Source organism: Schistocerca gregaria, unplaced genomic scaffold (assembly GCF_023897955.1).
Source record: "Schistocerca gregaria isolate iqSchGreg1 unplaced genomic scaffold, iqSchGreg1.2 ptg000181l, whole genome shotgun sequence".
Classification (NCBI taxonomy): Eukaryota; Metazoa; Arthropoda; class Insecta; order Orthoptera; family Acrididae; genus Schistocerca; species Schistocerca gregaria.
In genome coordinates this window covers 874,834-880,326 of record NW_026061731.1, presented here as the reverse complement: position 1 = coordinate 880,326, position 5,493 = coordinate 874,834, and positions in this window count along the sequence as shown.

Below are 5,493 nucleotides of genomic sequence, written 5' to 3'. Positions count from 1 at the left end.
AAAAATTTTATAGTCTGCGTTAAGAGGAATTAGGGGGCGGTAATATGCTGTCATCACTGCCAATGTCTGTCTGCGGATGGATGCAATAATTCCTGTAACAGAGGCTGGTGGTACGGCGTTGCCCATAGTTGACAGTTCATGAAAAAATGTTGTCCAGTGCGACGCCAGTCACGCAAGGAAGGCACGATAAAATTGTATCGGCAGTCCGTCGACGCTAGGTGACTTATTCAAAGCACCTTTCTTGAGTGCATCGTGGACTTCATCGCACGTAACCGGCTCTGTCAGCTCGTCCACCTGTGGTAACACAAGCTCCTCAGCCCGAGTAGGGTCCTCCTATTACTTTGTGCGGTAGTGATCTACAAAGGCACTGCCGATTTCGGCCTGACAAGAGATGTGATGGTGCGACAAGTGTTCTCCGTGATGAGTTGTCGTCCCTGCTGCCTATTGGATGCGACGTGATGCACGGTGGGATGTTCCTGTTCCACCGAATCTTGACGTCTGGTCCTCCACACTGCCCCCTGCAGTCTACGGCGAGTCAACGGTACGATTTGTGCCTTATTCCTGCTGCGTTAACTCCGGGTTTCAGGGGTGGTGGCTGGGCGTCTAGGTCGCTGAGAACGGCGTAGAAATAGTCGGTAGCGTGCCTGTGCCACGCAGCTACTTCCTTACAAAACTGAATCAAGGTACGTGGAATGGCATGTTTGGCACATTCCAGGCACAAAGTGAAGGGTATGCAGTACTTATGTGAGCGAAGTTCACTGGTGACCTACGCCTCGCTAACGCACTGAAGACAGTCGGTTTCATGGAGATGGGAGGTGTTTAGCATCCACGGTGAACGACTGCGCCAGACCACTTGTCGGGTGAGGAGAATATTACATACGTAGGCTAACGTTCTGCTCCTTGAAGAGCAAGTCTAAGTTCCCGAGAGACGTAAACACTGTCAAAGCGGTTCGCGGAGTGACCCGTCTGGTAAGTGTGACCAGGTGCGTCGCCGTGCCGAACTTCTCAAGTGTCGCGGAACAACATATTACGGATGACAAGGTACAGGTCTTGAAACGTCGTAGTGGGACACTTGATTCATACGGTGCATGACATAGTTAAAGTTAGCCCCAAGCAAGTAATGATCACAGCGCCCAATAAATAGAGGTGATTTCTTCTGAATAGAAGTGTGCTCTGTTGCGTCTGGTAGTGGAAGCTGACAGAGCGTCCCCATGACGGTGACTACCACGCCTCTTGCGGACGGAGAGTATGTGCCATCTGCTACCGGAATGCCGTCTCGAGCGCAGATGGCTACGCCACGTCCCAGGTGGTCGCTAAGATAAGGACAACTGTTATATTCCGCGACGTCCGGAAGTGTGGCCAAGTCGCCTCCCTGCAGTAGCGCGATGTCGACGTCCATATCGTTTCGTACAGGTTGAACTTTCACACGGCATCTGATGTTGTTAGTATCGATAGTTGCTGTTCGGTACGTTTGTAGTCGAGCCCCGCCGTGGAGGGGGAAACCATTAGTGGTGGGTGAAGAGGGTCGACGCAGTGGCGAGCCGTGCCGTATAAGCAGTCTCAATTTGAGGAAGAAATTTCTGACAATGTACGTTTGAAGCACAGCATTATATAGTAGTGAAACATCGACTATGATAAAACCGCTACAGAAGAGAAGCGTTTCAGATGTGTTGAACAGACGAATGTCGAGAATTAGGTGGACTGATAAGGAATGATTAGGTTCTGTGCAGAATCTGAGAGGAAAGGATCATATGGGAAACACTGACGAGTGGAAGGGACAGGATGATAGGATATCTCTTAAGACATAAGGGAATGACTTCCCTGGTACTACAGGGAGCTGCAGAGGACAAAAGCTGTAGAGGAGGACAGAGATTGTAATCAATTCTGCAAATAATTAAAGAATTGAAGAGCTGAAGAGGTTGGCACAGGAAAATTCGTGGTGGCCCGAATCAGACAAGTCAGAAGGTAGGTGACAAAAGAAATAGGTCTCCGTTTGGGGTAACTCCGCGCCTGCTTGTGGACTAGGCCATCATCGACATCACTCCACGCCATCGAGGGCGCTGTCGTGGCGTTCGTTCGTTGCGCCTCGTCCGTCGGAGCGGAGGACGCATCGGCGGCAGTCGTGAGGCTGGAGTCCACCGGCTCGGGTGCACCGGCGAGCCGGCAGAGTATGTACCGGCACAGCCGGAGCAGGCGCCGCGTTGTCGTCATTCTTGTCGTCGTGCAGGTTCTCCGAGGCCTCAGAGGGACGTGAGGTGTCTCGTTCTGACACCGTTTGGCGCCTCGTCTTTCGCCGCTTAGGCCGACGTTGTTTGCGTGTTTGTCCCTCTGTGTCGGAAAACGGGAGGGAGTTGCGGCGGTCTGGGAGGAAGACCGTCGCGAAGGCGATAAGCAACAGGGCGTCCATATCATCGGCCGGTAGATGATCGGAAGTCGTCGGTGTTGGTCACGGTGCCGGAAAAGCGGCAGGTTGTGAGCGTGATGCGTCGACTCCGGTCTTATATGTAACGGCTCGAAGGGTCACTGGTACTTGGGCCGACTGACAAGACTTGGAGGACAAGAGAGCGTCGATGCGTAGGTGATCGGTAAAACCGCCGTCTGAGGCGCCATTGTAGCGGCCGGCAGTTGGGTAATGCGTCGCTGAAGACAGACCTGAGATGACCTCCTTTGCCGCACCCGGAACTGGCCTTGGGTTGGCCGTGGTATACAATGACCATTCGGCACCTGATGATTTGCAGGTAAGACGGCAAGTGGCAGCACACATAGATGGTGGCCTATAGGAGACCGTTACGAACGGGGTCCGTTTGGAATTGCGTACGGTCGAGCGGTTCTAGGCGCTTCAGTCCGAAACCACCCCACTGCTACGCTCGCAGGTTCGAATCCTGCCTCCGACATGGATGTGTGTGCTGTCTTTAGATTAGTTAGGTTTCCACAGCTCTAAGTCTAGGGCACTGATGACCTCAGATGTTAAGTCCCACAGTGCTTAGAGCCATTTGAACCATTTGAACTGCACCCAGCGTTCGGCAGTGTGCTCATGTACAGGGCCATAGGGGCACAAAGCCGCGATAACGTTTTCTCGAATAGTAGTTCGAAAACCTGTATGGTGCCCACGCCGAAACCTGCATGGTCTACAGTGACCGCACTGACATTGCCGTCGGCGTGACGAAAGTGTAGGCCGGCCCTGGTTGATTTCACGAAGCACTCTTCCGCACACAGCGTCATACACGACTTTGACGTACACCGTACTGCTTGTGACTGACAAATGAATGCCTCGAATGTCGGAAGCTGGGATCGTAGCTAAATTCTAAGGTCTTTGCAGAAGGTGAATGATTCCAGTATACTTAAGAGACAGGTAGCGGCCACTCAAAGTGCACAACAGCGAGCGCGCGCCCACCACAGGCGGAAACACACAGCACGTCCGCATTGCACGGCTGCGAAACCCGGTCTGCTAGGCTATGGAGACTAGTCGCCTTTTCTTATGACTTGGTACGACTTCATTTTACACATCTATATATACTAATCTTGTGTTACTGCCCTGTGATTCTGGAAAGGGAATACTAAACATTACTGTGAAATAATACAGAATACAGATCTATTCGAAAGATTTTCTTAACTCACAATTTTGTACCTTTCTTCGGAATTATCTAATAAATAGTACACCACTTAGAAAGAGGTCAGATGTCGCCCCTACTTATTGTAGCCCAAGAGTGGATCGACTTTCTCATCGCTTTCTCGTGACTTTTCTTTGTCTTTTGGTTAAAAAGAGAACTGAAGCGCTAGCACAGATATGTCCTCAGGCGAGTGCCTAATCGGTTGCAGAATACATGAAGACGAAACAACACGCTTTCCAGTTACATTACTGTGACCAGCTGACGAAAACCCGCATAATAGAGTTTTGATGCGTGGACCGATGCGAGACGTGCAGGGAGAGCGTCGATGAGGTTCCAAAAGGTGTGACCAGCTGCGCCAGGATTCTCGATTGAGGATCCATGGAGCGAACATTCGAGGTGGTCCCACAGGCTCCAGAAAGGGCATAAATCCTGGGAGTTTTGTGGCTATGGGAGTACGGTAAACTCATCCTGGTGCTATTTGAACCACCCACGTGTACTACGAGCTGTGTGGCACACTGCACTGGCATACTGGCTGATACCGTCGTGCTGAGGAAAAACAAGCTGCATATAGGGGTGTACCTAATCTCCAAGGACAGAGAGGTACTACTGATTATCCATTGTGGCTCCCAGAATTACGAGATCACACAGGAAGTACAGACATAGTCCTACCTGAAACTTCCTGGCAGATTAAAACTGTGTGCCCGACTGAGACTCGAAGTCGGGACCTTTGCCTTTCGCGGGAAAGTGCTCTACCATCTGAGCTACCGAATCACGACTGACGCCCGATCCTCACAGCTTTACTTCTGCCAGCATCTCGTCTCCTACCTTCCAAACTTTACAGGAGCTCTCCTGTGAACCTGCATGTTCGAGTCTCGGTCGGGCACACAGTTTTAATCTTCCAGGAAGTTTCATATCAGCGGACACTCCGCTGCGGATTGAAAATCTCATTCTAGATAGCGCTACCTCCTCCGGCCTGGACCTTTCCGGCGATTGTTGCAGGGTGTTTGCTTTCAGGCGCTTAACACACAGGGAGCAAAATACGTGATCCATCTGAAGGGCCACTTGTCGCCTCTCAGTATACGTCCGTTTGCGGTACCGGAATGCAAATTCCCGCCTTCATCGCCGATGAACAGCAGTCAGCATGGGTGCGTGCACCAGGCACCTGTTGCGAAGACCCATACGCAGCAACGTTCACTGAACTGCAGTTGAAGAGACACTCATGGTAACCACTTGGTTCGTCTGACGATCAGTAGTTGCGTGTCTACTTTCCCAACATACCTCCGTAGCCGTCGTTCGCACCTGTTATCTATGGCTCGTGGTTCACCGCAGTTATCTCGGCGCAGGTCTTGGACAGCACCATTTTGTCATGTACAGTATGCTTTAATAAAGGCGGCACGCCAGAATCCCGAGGGTCAACGATGATGATCTTTTGGACGTCAGATAAATCACTCCGTTGCGGCATTACGACAACGACTGCAGTGTTTCCCGCGTCCCGTTACACTGTGAACATACCCTCCACTGCTGCTGCTACCAGCAGCCGTCTGGGGGGGCTTGACACTCGACATAGACGATGGTCACCTTAATGTGTCTTGACCGTGTATAAATGTTACTGTAAACAATTTACAAGCCTTTGCGCATATCAACACAATATTATAAAAATATGAAGGTTTTTCTTGGTAATGAAGTCAGAGGGCGACAAAACTTGGCTCAGGACCCATGCTGCCCCTCTGCTTGTCGCATGTCAGCTACTTTAGGACTGTTGGCATGAACTATTGATATCACTAAACTGGCAGCTTTTATGAAATGGTATAAGTACCTCTATACACATGCCTACCACACACACACACACACACACACACACACACACACACACCTAAACTCA